General features: G+C 32.2%; 1 protein-coding gene across 6 annotated transcripts in view; it reads right to left on the bottom strand.

The window, feature by feature from the left end:
* Positions 1-17739, bottom strand: part of LOC120767893 — a 66380-nt gene that overhangs the window by 27992 nt on the left and 20649 nt on the right. Inside the window, exon 1 of one of the 6 annotated variants that reach the window (XM_040094224.1) lies at positions 4514-4807. The exons of the other annotated variants lie outside the window; for them this stretch is intronic. The gene's annotated coding sequence lies outside the window, so the exon portion shown is untranslated. Of the gene's footprint in view, positions 1-4513; positions 4808-17739 lie in introns of those variants that run through there. 6 annotated transcript variants of the gene reach the window in all.

The following is a 17739-nucleotide window of genomic DNA, read 5'->3' as shown; positions in this document are numbered from 1 at the left end:
TTTTAATTTTAATTAATTTTGTTATTTTTAATTATAATTTTTAAATATTTAATTAATTTTTTTATTTTAATTTTGATATTTTTAATTATTGTAATTTTTATTTTTTAATTAATTTTTACAATTTTTTGGTATTTAATTAATTTAGTTTATTTTAATTTTTTTAATTTTGTAAGTTTTATTTTTTTATTTTTTTAATTAATTTTTTTAATTTTTATTTAATTTTATAAAGTTCAGTTTTTAAAGTTTTGTTTAATTTTTAATTAGTTTTGTTAATTTTAATTTTTTTTTTAATTTTGTTTGTTTTTTTTTATTATTTTATTGAGTTAATTTTTTTTCAGTTTTTTATTAATTTATATTTTTTTTATTTAATTTTTTTAGTTAATTTTTTTGGATTTTATTTTATTTTTTTATTTAATTATTTGAGTAGGTTTTTTTTAATATATTGTCAATGTTTATTTATTTTATTTGGTTGTATGTGCAAGTGTTGCAAATGCACGACGAAAGTGACATAGAAAGAAAAAAGAAAAGAAACAAAATAAAAAACAATTAAAATGAATAAAATTAAAATTTGTTATAAATACAAAAATTAACACACACATACACATACGTCAATATAAATATGTACATATATGTAATAAAAATTCTTGGCAAAATTTCAAACAAAAATCAGCGAAAATAACTGTAAAAGCACACAGAAGCGGATATAAATATTTATTATAAATCTCGGCACACATACCTTCATACATACATACATACATACATACGAACATTTAAATCTATTTCTAGCCCTCGCCAGGAGTGACCGTAAACACGTCTAATGTGTTCTGAAGCGCAAACGAAAAATAAAATGTAAATAAATTAACAAAAAACACCACTGAAAAAGTGTGCGTTCTAAGTGTCGCAATTGTGGGCGGGGCCGTCGACTTTCGGCCAGCTGTGAATTTGCGACATTCCTCGCTGAAAATGCCTATAACCGGCAATCGGCCGCCAACAGCGATGACGCCAATGCCAGCGAAAGCATAAAAACATATGTATGTATGTACATATCATCCAATTTTGTTCTGATATTTTTAATGATGATTTATTTTGGTAGGTTGGGACAAACTAATAATTTTAATTAGAAAGTTGTGTAGTTTTAATAAAAAAAAAATATATTTATTTTTAAACTGATGTACTGATTTTTTTGTTGGTGCATTTTAGCCATTTATTAATGCATACAAAAAAATGTTTGACACTTGTCAAAGAGCAAGAGCGAAAAAATGCTATTTAGAAGTACATATATAAATTATTAAAGATTGGTGAGCTCATATTTTAAAGAAAAACTAAGTATAATATTTTCTTATATATTCTATACAAAAGTTTTATCAAGATATTGTATATGTATATTTGTATTTTTATAAAACTTTTTTAATTTTTTTTTTTTTTGAGTTAATTTTTAATATTTTCAATTTTACAGCTCACAATATTCTTTTTTTAATTTTTGATCAACAAATTAAGAATACTATTGTATTCAATATTTATATTATATTTTATATACGCTTTTTAAATTGTTTTTGATACAAAACACTTTTAATTTATTGTGCTCGCCATTCAATTTACCATCAAAATTAATTGCCGTGATGGCTGGTTTTATAGGCAGACATGTGCTTGTATGTTAGTGGGTATGTAAATATCGGCGCCGAAATAGCCTGAAGACCATAAAGTATACATTACTATCACAAATATATGTAAAAGAGAATATTATAAGAACACGGAATGAATATATAAAATTTAGATTGCAAAAAAAGTTATAAAACTTACGGGTGATCTAAAGAGGTATTTTTTGCAATAGCTTTTTTTTTGCAGATCACAAGTCGTGTCAAGCTGTCATGTTATTTTTGTTCAACTTCATTACGCTTATACTTCAAACTATGGGCTCTTGAAAAGTTCCAAGAAGATCCAACGTTTTCGAGCCAAATTTTGTTCAGTGATGGATTTATTGAGAGAACAAAGTGAGCAGGTAATTTCACGTTTTGAGCCGGTCAATTGGCCAACAAGATCGTATGATATCACACCGTTAGACTTTTTCCTGTGGGGATATGTAAAGTCTAAAGTCTATGCGGACAGTTCTGCTTTGATTCAAGGCCTTGGAACAACACATCACACGTGTCATTCACCAGTTACCAGTCGAAATGACGAGTCATCGAAAATTGAACTCAACGGATGGACCTGAGACAAAGCCGCGGTCAACATTTGAAAGGGGTGATCTTCAAGATAAAAATGCCAAAGAATGATCTTTCGAATGATAAAAAAGGCATTCCCCATTGAATTTGAAGTTTTTGTATGTATGTGTGCTTTTTTTAAGGCAGGGAACCTCGAAATAGATCATCATTTAAATCAAAATTATAAAATTACTAAAAAAAATATAAGCAAAAATAAAAAATTAATAAATATAACTTAATTCATATAAATTACTTTAATTATAAGAATATACATATATAATTATAATTAAAACTTCTTTATAAGAATATATTATAAAAAAGACTACAATACATAAAAAATAAATATAAAATTATGTGTAAAAAACTCAGAAAAAAATAAGGAAGAATCATAAACTCTTAAATAGTAAATAAATTTTAAATAATTAATTAGATTTAAAATTAAAAATAAAAATAAAATAAAAAAGTATGAATAAATAATATATAATAATTCATACAAAAAACAGCAAATAAAAAAATAAGAATAAATTAAAAATAAGTTAAAAAATTTAAAAATAATAAAAGAAAATGTTAATATTTATAAAAAGCGTGAGCCAGGAAAAATAACTATAAAAAACAATACTTAAATTAAGAAAAAAATTTATAAAATTTAATTTATAAAAAAAAAATTACATTGAAAAAAGGTTACAAAATGTAATGAAAACAAATTAAAGGAAAATTTAATTTGAAAAAAGGTAAATAAGTAATTAAAAATTTAAATGTAATTAAAAGAAATTAACAATATTTTTCATTTTCTAAATAAAAAAAATTAAATTCAATTACATTTTTATTTAAACACATTTAAAACTAATATAACATAAATTACAAATAATAATAAAAATAATTAAAAGAAATATTAAGAAAATGTGATGAAAAGAAACAATGAAATAAAATTTAATTTAATTTCTTAATTAAAAAAATTATAAATAAAGTAACATAAATTTAAAATTTCAAAGTTCAACCAAAATACATATACCGAAAAAATTAAAAACTTTAATTTAAGAGAAATTAAAAAAAATAATTAGAAAAATTTTAATTAAAAAATTAAATGCAATTAAAAGAAAATAAAAAAAATTAAATAAAAAATAAAATTCGTATACCGAAAAGTTTTCTCTTTTTAATACTTATTTTAATATATTATTTTTGATTTCAAATACTTTCAAAGACAATATACATATATAGTATAATAACAAAGTTATCATTTTGAAAATGTTTATGTACATATGTACATATGTATGTTCATACGTACGATTTCATTTTCATTATTATTAGTATTGTATTAGATTGGATTGCAAATAAAAAACTTTAAATTAATATTCTGTTAAAAAGAATTTTCAAATTTAAATTTAAATTGTTAAAAATAATCTCAAATAACAAATTGAAATTAAAAGCAATGTATTTTTTGGAGGTTTTCAAGTCTGTATTTGGAATAATTTTTTTTTATTAAAAATTAAATTTAAAAGAAATATTCCAAATGCAGAATTGAAAATTGATTTTTTTTAATTATTGAAACAATTTTTTTTATTTAAAAATAAATATTTGAAACTTAAATTAAATTTAATTTGAAACTAAAAATTATTTTTTAAATTAAAAAAAATATATTCTAAACACACAATTGAAGAATTGAATTTTTTTATTTTAAACATTAAATAAAAAAAAATATATACAAATACAGAATTGAAAATTAATTTTTTTTTAAATTATTGAAACATTTTTTTTTTTTAATTTAAAAATTAATATTTGAAATTTAAACTAAATTAATTTAAAACTAAAAATTATTTTTTAAATTAAAAAAAGAAAATTATTCTAAATACAGTATGGAGGAATTGAAATTTTTTTATTTTAAAAATTAATTTTGAAATAAAAAAAAATTATTACAAATACAGCATTAAAAACCTCAAAAAAATATGTTCATCTCAAGTTTATAAATAAAAATGAAAAACAAAATTAATTCAAACTTTTTCCCCTTTTGTACTTCGTGTTCTGCTATTTAGAACTAGAGGTCACATAGAGCCATCAGAAAATTGGAATTAAAAATCTAATTTCAATTTCGAAATTTTTTACTTCAAAAATTCGAAATCCTGAGTATTGCTTAAATATTGCAACTTGAAATATTTCACCGAACGCCTTATACTCTATTAAACAAAAATAATGTGCAAACCAAGAAATCTTAAATTTGAGCAAAACTTCTTAAAACAAGCAAAATTTTACAGAACACCACATCCTTTAAACTAAAACATAAATTTTTTTTTTACAATTTAACACTAGACGCTCACATTTTTGTATGTTTTTTCTGCGCCACTCGCAGCAAGTGGCAATGTTGAATAAGTAGAAGCCTTGGCTGCACAACACCAACAAACACTTTAGCCGCCACGCTTTTACACAAACAACTCTTTGTTGTTGCTGCCACTGACACCAACTATTGCTGCAGAGGTATGGCAGGCAAGCAAGCAGCAATAAATGGAGAAGAAGAAGAGGAAAAAAACAAACACAACAACAACACCAATAACTATAACAAACAACGCCAACTGGTTGGCTGTTAAATATAGAAATGATACAGCACAAGAAACGCGCGCGTCGGCGGTGTCCGCCTGCTCCTTCGCCTCCTACTCCACACACCGAACGATTGCAAAAACAACAGCAAGACAACAAACTTTGCCACTGCGCGCGCACAAAACAGCAATGCGATAGCAATAATACAACAACAACACAAACAATAAACGTATTCAACAACCGATACAAGAGGAAACGCGTCAAGATGAAGACAACCTGTGTGTATATGTGTGTGTGTAAGTATGTAGAGGACGTGTAAGAAGAAGCAGCAGTAGCACAAAAGATTGGCGTCTCGGATTATCGCAACGATGCGCGTACCGAATTTGTATACGCGTGTAACCGGCGAAGTCTGATGAGCGAATGAATTGCGCTAGCGAGAGTAGCCAGCGCGAAAGTCAGCCAAACACCGCGACCACGAGCACAGCCGCAACCACCGCCGCCGCCGCCAGCGCTAGTAGACAGCCGGTGCGAATAAAATCAATTTTCATCTATTATTGTTGTTGCTGTTTTTGTTGCTTTCAGCTTTGTTGCGAATATTGTGTGCGGCAAGTGATTGACAACAAGAGCGGACCGGTTGGTTGGTTGGTCGCTTAGTTGTTGGCTTACTTGTTTGCTTAGATGATGAAGCGCTTGTTGGTTGTGCCGCTGTTGCTTTTGTAGTTGTTGGTTGGCCGCTTTGCTGTCAAGTCAGCATATTTGACCACAAATTTAGCGTGTATGCGAAGAAGTCGTCAGCAGCACTTTTTTAACTGTCTTACTAAATTGACAATAAACTGACAGGCCCAACAGCTAACGCAATAACAACAACAACAACATTAATGCTAACCACAATATTATGATTGCGTAGCGACCATAATTAATCTCAAATACAATTATAACAACAACAACAATATGTTGTGTGTCATATGTTGTCGCTGTTATTATTGTTGTTGTTGTTGCTTGTGTCTTCTTTTGCGTTGCTGTTGTAAGGTTTAGTTATGTTTTTTATGGCTTTCCTGTTTATTAGCTGACGCGAAAAACGCAAAAAGCAGCCAACGCTGTAACCGCAAAGGTGAGTAAGTGGCTAATTGGCAGCGTTGTTGCTGCTGTTGTTGTCGTCGTTTATGATGTTTTCGTGTAAAGTGTCATCTTCATCATCAGCCTCGTATTTTGTTTATTTGTAGATATGTAAATAAATTTAGATTTTCGTATTTTTGCGTTGTTAGGCGTATTGGAGCGAAAATAATATTAACGCTTTCTCCACACGCTCATCACACACGCTCGACTGGTTGACGTTAATTTGTTTATTTTTTTTTTTTTCTTTTATTTTACTGTATTTTTTTTGTGGCTATTTGTCATTTGTTTTGCTGCTGCCACTTTGTTTTTGTTACGCTAATGTTTATTAGAATTAATTTTGTTACATATTTTTTATTGAAAAACAAGAAATATGTTAACCGAAGCTATAATACCCTTCACAATCACATTTCTTATAGCAAAGAAGTGTATAAAAAGGTTTTGTCTTGATTTTGATACATCAATTTGTATGCGAACTATATGCTATAGTGCTCAGATCTGAACAATATTCTCGGCAATTGTAGCGTTGATTTGGACGATATATCCATGTCGAATTTCGTGAAGATATCTCGTCAAATGAAAAAGTTTCCCATACAAGAACTTGATTTTGACCCATCAGACTGTATGAGAACTATATGCTATAGTCGTCAGATATTGGTGGTTCCGACAAATCACTAGCTACTTGTGGAGGAAAGAGCGTGTGCAAAGTTTCGGATCGATATCTCAAACACTGTAGGAATAGTTCGCGTGTATAGCTTTATCGGGACGAGTCGAGCAAGAACGCGTTTCATACGCAAAATATCCACCAAAATCATTCGAACGGACTTGTCGCTGTCTCTCTTGCCATTTCTCACACACTTACCTGACGTTTTTCGACCATCATATCCTTCACTTTTTTAATACTTTCATTAGTTGAGGAGGTCGAAGGTCGTCCAGAACGAGACGTGTCTTCAACGATCTCTCGACCGTCTTTGAAGGCTTTTTACCACTCGTAGGACTGTGTTTTTGATAAAACTGAAGCACCGTAAGCCTTTTTCAACATTCATACTGATTTCGCACACGAAATTGAGTTGAAAAATATCAAATTTGAGATAAATTTTTTGTTTGATATTTTTATACATTGTAAAAATCGCAACCCACTACTGAGGTGTACCGAGTTAAGTAGCTGCTGTAAATGAAGTGGTTGGCAGGTCGCGCTCATATTTGGCATAGTAATTAAGAACAGTTCTACCAACTTAGGGAAACACATTTTTTTGAAACACCATTTACCCGTGGAATTTAATTACAATCTTAACCCTGTGCTGTGTGCTTCTTCATAACTATCCCAGTAGAAATATTTTCCTACAATTTTTATTTCACAATATCTGTTTCAGATATATCAAGTAATATCCATGACAGACGCAAAAAAATCGTATTTTCTGCAACAAACCTTCACTCCTCTACCTTAATGTATATGTGTATTTGACTGATAAACAGGGCCTTCAAGTATCAAAAAATGTCTAAGTTCGGAGTTAAAAGAAATTGCAAAGAGAGAAATTTTGAAGAGTTGAAAAAATTGATTCTTGGTAAGATTTAGTTTAAAGGCTTGAAGGATTAGAAAAATCTGACTATACGAAGCTCAACAAATCGTCATTGGGTTTTGTTAACGCAACTCAAGTTTAGCAATGGCTGTAGAGAAAAGTAAGCCTATTAAAAAGTAGTCAGAGAATAGTGCGTATAGCTTTTAATCTTCTTCTGAAATAGGAAAAGTATCCCGTAGAAATAAATTTCCCATCTACTTAAGCTAAGTACTTAAGTATAACTTGTAAAAGATGATAGGGTAATGGATGACCCTAATTATGACTATTGAACTACATATTTATCGCAATAAAAAGAACCTTGATCATATCAAGATCGTAATTTTGCAGTATTTTGAGTAAAATACACAACTCTCTCTTCGGTTAATATTTAGGAAAACTTAGATTTTTCATATTTAGCAAACTGCGTATAATATGAAGGAATCTATGGATGAAATGTAGTATGTAATCTTTAACAAACCATAAAAATAATAAAAATAAAAATAATAGCTGAGTTCAATAACCCTTTAAACACATTGTCGCATCATTGAAGAATAAATTACAATAAAAAAAAGGAAGAAGATTACAAAAATAAAACAACAATAATAATAATGACGATAAACAAATAAATCTCACTGAGTTGAAAAATTAAAAGCCGTTGTCGAAAGTGCTCAAGTACAAAGCTAATAAAAATATAATAACAATAAAAAATATATTTAACAATAAAAATGATTGTTAAATGACAATGAGATCACCGATGACGAGAGGGAATTACAAAAAACACAAAAAAAAAAACAATGTTAATAATGGGAAGTTTACGTGATCGCAAAAATGAACTTTCTTTTATGTACATATAGAGGCCTTTAATGGAGCCGGGGTTAAAATTGGATGATAGACGTGGCACCACCCATTTTTAGATGAAATCACATATCTCGAGACCCGTCAAACCGATTTCAACAAACGTGACATTCTTATGTTATAGTGTGATAATCGGACTACAACCACGCCTACTTCCGATATAGCACAATTTTGAATTCTATTTGAAACTTACTATATCTCAGGATGAAACTTTGCCTTTGAATATGACTGAAGCCTCCAGGTACTGAGTATGTGGTCCCGGCGCTTATGGAATTCATACGATTACGGGTTTCAAAAAATCGATTTTCTTATTAAATTTTATAACACCTCTAGAATATTGTCCTAAATTTTCAAGTTGATCCGAGTAATAGTTCCGGAGATACAGTATTGGGAACTTATGCGCTCGAGGTAAGCTAGGCTAAGTGCAAAGTACGCCGTCTTTAAACGCATTCTTCTAGAAATTGCCTTTTTGAAGTCGGTTGGTAAGATTTCTCGAGAACTACTCAACCGATCTTCATGAAAAGTCTTTAAAATACAATTCTTAAAAACTTGGACGAAGGGGTTTTTTTCGATTACAACTATTTGAAAAAAGTGACGCGGAATTTTCTCTGAAATTTTTATGTTTTTGTAAAATTTGTCTTCCAAAAATCCAATTTTCAGTTTTTTTTTCCTTCGTCCAAGTTCTAAGTAAAGGCTTTAACTTAAATACATTTTTTTTTTTTTCATTTTAGATAATTCCGTAAGGAGTTATCCTGCCAACGCGAGCGCATCTTTTTTCCGTGCGGTCACTGGAAATTTCTTTGATAATGTTTGTAACAATAAAAAATTCCAAAAAAATATTTCATTTTTTATATGAGAAAAAAATTATTGAAAAAAGGCTGCTGAAAACCCATGTAACTTCTTATGAGCTAGAAGTTACTTGCCTGGCTTTAATCCTTGCAAGTTGCAAGAGTATAAAATGTTCGGTTATACCCGAGCTTAGCTCTTCCTTACTTGTTTCTTATTGTCGTTATTCATATACAGTTGAACTTCCCCAACTCGAATCACTATATCCTACAAAACAAACTGTGAGTCAGAGAGACTTCCAGTTATGGAAGGAAATTTGTATGAAATTTGAAGTCTATTACCAATGCAAGAGTTCGGGTTACAGAGAACTTCGACTTATAGAAGTTCGAGTTATGGAAATTCAACTTATGGAAGCTCAACTGTATTTCCCTTTCTAAAATATTTTTATAATCTAAATTGCAATAATTACAATTCCAGGAATCTAAAGATTCATTCATAAATCATAATGCATGTAGTTATTCATTTCCTTTAATGAGAAAAATTTGTGACGAAATCAACTAAATTAGCTCATTCATTGAAGCCACAAAGTTCAAAGCAAATTCCTAAAAACCGAACATACACAAACAAATCCACATAAAAAATCAGACGAATAGAAAGCAAACTAAACTTTTGAATACTGAGAACTAGTGGTGCCTGCGACAAAGATGCTTTATAAACTAAGAACAAAAGAAAACGTCATACAATTGACGAAACTATGTAAGCTTAAATGCGTCGAAATCAATTTTCTAAGTAAACTATGTCTTTTCACGGGTTCGGATCACTTATGAGTTGGGCTTTTATTTTGATAATAAGGATCCTTGTACTAAAATCTTTAATTCTGATATTTTGATAATAACGGTCTTTGTACTCTATAAGGTTCAAACTCATAGTTCTATATATAATATGTTAAAAGCTCTAACTTACAAAGTTCTCAAGTATCAATAGCTAAACTATATTTTAGATTATGATAGTTTAGTTTAAAGCGGCTAACTTCCAACTGTATATTTAATTTACACTTAATCACACACAGCCACACAAATATATGTTGCTGTTGCGTGTGCGCCTTTGGCTAATTGCCTGCAATCAATCAACACTCAAAGGCACAGCGTGTGCTCAACTCAACCGGAATTCGCTGAACGTTGTCAATTTGTTGCTATTGACACGCTCAACAGAATATTATTTAGCTTGTTTGTTGTTGTTGTTAATATTTAAAATTTAAAATCCATGTATTAGTGTCAACTAATAGCATATTTATCAGGCTTAGTGGGAGGGATCATGTACAATTAATTCCAATATCCAATTAGGTAAACAAAAGTATTTGAAGACAACGAAAAAAAACAACAAATAACAAGTGTACAACAAGCTTTGGGTCAAGTTTAATTTCAAGGTTCAAGCATATTAAAAACGGTAGTGTTTTTAAGATGACGCAATTAGGTCTTTGGGTTAGCAGGGGACTGAGTTAGTGGTTTTGTATAGAAACTTTAAGGTTATGTGGCGTAAGAAATGTCAAAAGTGATGACAAAACACGCTGTAACCATTCTTCCTTAACACTTTCAAGATTCTTATCGGGTTATAAATATGGTAGCGCTCATTTGTTTTTTAACTGAAACCTCTCCATGCCATATTTCAGCGCTTTTAGTGGAAACTTTGTGGTTATGTTGTGTAAGAAACGTCAAACAAGCGATGCAACCACTCATTCTAAATTATTTTAAGCTTCTTATCGGGTTACATATATGGTAGCGCCCATTTATTTTTTAACCAAAACCTCTCCATGCCATATTTCAACGCTTTTTTATGAAAACTTTGAGGTTATGTGGCGTAAGAAACGTCAAAAGAAGTGTCAAGAAAGCGCTGTAACCATTCTTTCTTAATTCTTTCAAGATTCTTATCTTATTACAAATATGGTAGCGCTCATTTGTTGTTTATCTAACAGCTCACACTCCACATTTCATCACTTAATACCGAAATTACTAAAGCAAAATAGCTCAAAATCAAATTTATTGTTGTTTTGTATATATAAACATAAATTAAAATAGCGATGATACAATTCATTCATTTTGCATATTAAACACATAATTTACATATTAATGGAGAAGTCAATGAATATGTTAAAATATAGACACCTGCACAAATGGCTCCTGTTGTAAGCTCGTAAATGAAACTACACACAAAACTGTTAGCTATGCGAAGACAATAAATGAACCAGTTAATTTTGAACAAAAAATGAAAATTCAAAAAAAAAAAATACAAAATATTTTCAACAAAACAACACAGTAAACAGAGCGATTATGGCTAAAAGCAAATGCAAACAAAAATATTTTGCCGAAAGATTGCAGCGACAAACTCGTGCGGACCATTTATAAATACTGTTTGCTAAAAATATTACTGCTAATGCCTGCTAAAATATTGCAATAAAAAGTAGAACAGAAGAAAACAAAAATTTTAAAACATCCACGAAAATACATAGACACACAGATCAAAAGTAGAAGAGGGCTGTGATAGTAGAATTGGAAGAGTAAGAAGGCGGTAAACAAATACTTCCTTTGAGAAAAATATGAAAGAAAATTAATTTTAAAAATTAACAAGATTATGAAAAAATTTTTTTGAAACAGAAACCAAAAAAATGTTGCCTACTTTTAAGCGCCGAGGTAAAAATTTGTAATAAGAGGCAAAATAATTCTTTTAAGAAAAAATTAAAGAAAATTAATTTCAAATAAAAAAAAATTAAAAAAATATGAAAAATTTATTTCGAAAAAAACAAAAATAAAAATATTGCCTACTTTTAAGCGCAGAGGTAAAAGTTTGATACAGGGCAAGACACGACGCAAACTATTGCAAAATTTTAAAACTTTAAATGCGAAAATGTGAGGTAATGAAGTGTTGCCACCTGTTTTTAAATGTATTTTAATAAAATGCATACAAAAATATAATTTTTGAGTATAGATAGTATACAAAACCAGCCTACGAGTATTTCAGTTAAACATATGTTTGTGAAGTGTTGCCAACTATTAAAAAAGCAGTTACATTTGATAGCCAAGCAGCAATCAAGGTAGTAACTTCGAATCGCATATCGGCCAGAAGTGTCTTGGGAGCTGCTAGAAGCAAGCAACTTCACTTCTACTGGTTACCAATACAAAAAGGCATCGGGACAATGAAATATTGGACGAGATTGTCAAGAATGGTCTACGGCTAACACCCGAAAACGTAATAAACATTGGAAAACCCATGTATTGTCTATACGACTCACTCACTCAAAACAATCATCAATGTCTATGATCTCGACAGGAGCACGGTAAAGAAAATAAAAACCCGATGGAACGAGCTACCCAAGTGCAAACTGCAAAAGTCAAGTGCACATTGGTAGATTGGAAGTACACAAAATTCCCATTGGCACTCGATAGAAGAGACTATAGGAACGTGTTCAGAATACTAACTGGTCACTGTCTGGTGGAGACATACGCTCGCAGATCGGGGCTGACAGATCGAGAAGACTGCACAAAATGTCTAGAGCAAGACACTAGGCAACCAATCGAGCATCTCTTGTGCACTTGTTCCGCATTGGCAAAACAACGCTGTAAGCACCTGGAGTCTCCACGGTATGATAAACAGGAGGAGATATCGATAGGGAGGCCGCGGAGTCTGTTGAAATTCGTGTGAAGGGCAAGCATCTAAAAGGATGATTGCTCCTTGTGAAGCAAAGAAAGATTCAATCACAAAATATTAATAGTGAGAAAATAATTTTCTCAAGAACGGTGTATCGAGACAAAATGTTTGTTGCTACTTCAAAATACTCCACATATTGGTAAATGCCTGATTTTTTACCCCTGTTGACTAATGTCTTTTAAGTTGTGTTAACATACTGAAGGCTGAACATTCGCAAAGATAATGTCACTGCGTATCAACATCCTCCGCGCATTCTCTGTATTCCGACGAAAAAACTTTACCAATTAGTTGAAAGTGAAATCTTAAAGATAGGCGCCTTGTGATGAACCCTACAATGTTTCTACCTTTTCCCTCTTGCCTAATTGTACCAGGTTTTTGGTCTGTTCACCAACATCACTAAACCAAAGTATGGTAAGCCCTGTGTTGCTTGTTTTCTATGATATGAAGTGTTCCTGTTGAGAGTCCATTGCTCTAAGCAACCGAGTTTTGCACTGAAAGGCCAGTTATCCTTCTTGAATAACTTGACGACGTGAGACCTAACATATTTTCGCTTTACTATCTACTAGAAGGTTAATGAACTTGCTAGTTAAAGCCGAAATTCACATTTCATCTTCTGTAATACCAACAATTTCGGCCTAAAATACAGAGTTGTAGTCTTTTAGTTTGAAGCTACTTTCTGGGTATGTATTACTACATAGCAAACCTGCTCCGCTTCCTATTTCAATCCTTGATCTAACGGTGGATACATAGAATTCGTTGTTGGAACTGTCAACCACAAAATTTGAGGCATACTTCTCTACTGGAGAATGGCTACGTTGTGTTTAATTTCCCATGAATCTCCTGTTCTCGGTCGCAATGTCAATTTAGCTCAAGTAATATGTAGCTTTAGTCTTTAATACGGTACACAAAGTGCTCAATATGGTTTCCAAGTATCAATATAAATCGCTCACTCAAAACAATCATCAATGCCAATTCAAAGACACTTTGACTCAAGTTGCAAATAGTTTCTAAGTAAATACTATCTATTTAAAGTAGTAAGTATTGGTTAAAAGTACTCAGTCAATATGTATGAAATTAATCTATCAAAATCAAGTTCTTGTATGGAAAACTTTTTTATTTCACAAGTTATCCTCACGAAATTTTGCACAAATTATTGTCCAAGGAAATGATACAATATCCGAAGAAAATATTCAAATCGGACAACTATGGCTTATAGCTGTCATACAAACTGAACAATGAAAATCAAGTCCTTGTATGGAAAACTTTTTTATTTGCCGAGATATCTTCGCGAAATTTGGAACAGATTATTTTCTAAGGCAACAATGTAATCTCCGAAGAGATTGTGCAGATCGGACAACTATAGCATATAGCTGTCATACAAATTGATCGATCAAAATAAAGTTCTTGTAAGGAAAACTTTTTTATTTGAAGAGATATCTTCACGAAATTTTACACAGATTATTATATAAAGTAACACTTTAAGTTCCAAACGTATTGTTCAGATCCGAATACTAGATGAAATATGACTGCCATGCAAACTGACAATTACAATCAACATAAAAATCAAATAATCCATTTTTTAATGCTAAATCACGTTTAAAAAAAATTAAAATCGATTTATCAAAATTTATGCCACGCGTGAAGTCAAATTCTTATAACCAATTTTTTTACTTGACTTACTTATGTATATTTCTACCGTAGTTATTTGCACGCGCCTATCAACATACATATGCATATTATGTAGGCATGTGCCATATGTAGTGAACAAACTGTAAGTCATTTTTCAATTCGTTTCAAATTCATTATTGCGCCTAGTTACCGCTAATGTGTCAACTATTAACCCCCAACACGTAATCCGATTGTAATCCAATTGTGTGAATGGGCGACGGTTAAAGTGTGCGCGAGCGGACGAGCGATGAGGTAATACCAATTCACACACTCACGCTCAGCTGCTAAATAAATTCAATTAAATAAAAACACATGTGCCACACACACACAAATGTACATATATAGCGTGTGAGCGGCGTCAGCAGAAATTTTTTGCACAAAACCGCTGCAAGCCGCTGCTCATAAGTACAAATATAGTATGCGTATGTGCGTGTGTGTGTGTTGACAAATTCGAACAAAGGCTATTGACAACATAACAAAAATGGAGTTGCAAAATTTCGTAGCAAAGTGTCAGCGGTGACGGAATCGCCTAGGTGAAATGAACGAAACACGAATTATAGGCTCCAATATATACATATTTACATAAGTACATACATATGTATATCTAATAGAATCACATGCGCTAACTGGTTTAATTGAGTGAAAGCTTCACACAATAGATTTAACTCTGATTATCTTTTATTATGTTCTTGTTCTACAATTGTTATTGTTATTGTTTGAACACAACACTTGTGTTGTTAAGATAACGCTGAGTTGACAGTATTTTCTCATTTACTTTTTTTTTGCTGAGTTGTTGCGATTATAAAATGCATAAATATTTGTTATCGAGTAACGAAAGCTCGAACGCATTCGAGTATGTTGACGACGATATAGTGACGATAATTCGCTTACAACAACAGCAATAAGCAAAAAATAATAATAAATAATTGATGCTAATTATTGTTGTTGTAAGTGTGGTAAATATAAAAATTATGCTGACGTTAAGGTGGTTTAAAAACACTATGAAAAAACATTCACGTTACCAACAAAAATATTTGAAAAAAATAAGGTTAAGTGGCCGAGAGCAGTGAAAGCACCCTTTGGGAATTTCTTTGAGTCGCAACCTGCAGTTAACCGAGCCAATTTTAAAGCTTGCCTGTTGCATCAGTACGTCAGCTTTAGCCAGATCGAGCGTTATACGTACTACATATGCCCTTATCTGCTCTCTTGTCTTGGGTTCTGTTATGTTTATCGTAAGGTCTTCGATGGGGTTCTGTATCGGTTCTTTTACAGCCCATGCTACTTTCTTTTTTGTTCTAAGTGAGTTGGGGTCTCCAATATCTATAGTAACTTTTGATTTAAGATCGGTTGCAAATTTTTGAAGGGTAGTCTTGATTATCTCGCTGGATTTGTAGCCTGTCTCTTTTCCAGTTCTTATAGTAGGATCCCGGCTCTTTTTTTGCGGATCCCTTTTATCTTAATCTCTTCTTATTTAAGACTCTGGTAACTGGAGTTTTCTTCCCTTCTCCTTGTTTTGTTGATGGGCTTGTGTGGACGGCGTTTCCCTTGAGGCTATCCTTTCTGCAGTTTGCTCTGGTTATTTTAGAGTGATTGTGAGTGTAGGGTATCTAAGTATCCTACTACTTCTATGGAAGAAGGTCCCGAATTTGCCGTCTTTATTTTGTTGTTCTAGTAGGTCTCCGCTTCAAGCCGCTATCTCCGTACGATTTAATAGTTGCCCTTTATGATTATCTATGCAAACAGGGAGGCCACGGGAGGCTTGACACAAGCCCTAACGGGAGCTTATGTTCAGAAACAGGTTCGGACACGACCCAGGAGCTCGTCCCAACTGAACCTGTACGACCAAAAAATTATGGCGACGTGCACTGAACGTACTTAAACAACTGCCAGGGTTTTAACGAGACGGAAGTGAGAACTGAATCAGCCGCCCAGCCATTTCGGTAAGATCTCACTCTTACCAACTGAGGCGAAAGAATAATGTCTCACATCTTTGTCAAACTATTCCGTACCGTGTTTCCAGTACACCATAATCAGAAACTTACTGGCCTTGATTCTGATGGGTGCTTCCCCAGGGTTTTCGCAACGTCTGTGCACGTTTGGTGCTGGTCGCTGTATTGTTCCCTCATCCTTTTGTTGCCACCTTCTCGTCGGTTCTCCATCGTGCACCCCCGGTTGGAGTTGTGGACTGCAGCAAAATATTGATGCCCGTCCAGGGTTAAAGACGGCATCTTTTCGCCCCTTCGCCGGAAGTTCATTGGGCGCCTAAGGCGTTTTGAGCAAGGCCCTCCTCGCGTGCAGCTCTTGGTCGGGGGCAGCGTATTACAATTCGCCAGCTGTGACCGCTGTAGGAGCCTGAGCTCAACCTTACTAAAGCATATAGTGATCATACAAATTAACCGATCAAGCTGAAGTCCTCGAATGACAAAGAAAGAGAGCTAACATAAATTCAAGTTTCTCGTTCACACTATAAATACTCGATATACATACATACATATGTACTTCTTTAAGCTTTCTGGTATTCTTTAAACCCTCTTTATTCACTCATAACTAAGCTTTTCCCTTGTTTCTCGTTCTTTGTTTTTATGCTCTTTTACTCTCAAATTATTTTGACTTCACTTCTACGTTTTCCCTCATTTGTTTTACTGGATATAGTTTTCAGACCCGCCACAGCAACTTTCTCACAATTTTCGTCCACACAAAGTTATATTTTCCTCTCCTTACACCCTCCGCCATACTCGTTATATTCAAGTTATTTTATTTCACGAATCCGCTGCCATTTAGCAGCGTTTTTGGAAACTTTGACAGTTGACAGCTGACGGCTGACAGCTGACAGCTGAAAACAGCGAGTCTTTAAAGACAAACTGAACAGCACCACAAAATACATATACCTTTAAGGCACACCCTCGTATATACAAACATATTTTTTACGATATTCAAACAAATACGCAAACGCGATTGTTGTGATCGAAGAGAAAAAAAAACGAATGCATAGGTACAACATCGCTTATTTACGATCCGTTACCTACCCTACAAACGTGCGTGTGAGCGTTCAATGAAATTTCTATAAAAAAAAACACTTGAAATAAAATAACGCAAAATATATGCATATATAGCTGTAGAATATATATAAAGTAATAGCTGATATTGTTTGCGCGATCAACAAATGAGTAAATACACAGGCATACAAGTTATGTGAGTGTGTCTGCGGCGGTGTGATAATACGCCAATGTAGAGCGTGTGTAGCGTGCTTTGGCGTTCAAGCGAATATAAAAAAACTGTACAAATAATAAACATATTTATGTATAAGGCGTATACATATTTACAAC

This window comes from Bactrocera tryoni, chromosome 2, assembly GCF_016617805.1.
Source record: "Bactrocera tryoni isolate S06 chromosome 2, CSIRO_BtryS06_freeze2, whole genome shotgun sequence".
NCBI lineage: Eukaryota > Metazoa > Arthropoda > Insecta > Diptera > Tephritidae > Bactrocera > Bactrocera tryoni.
Note: the sequence above shows the minus strand (reverse complement) of the source record. Positions and strands in the feature narration are given on the sequence as shown.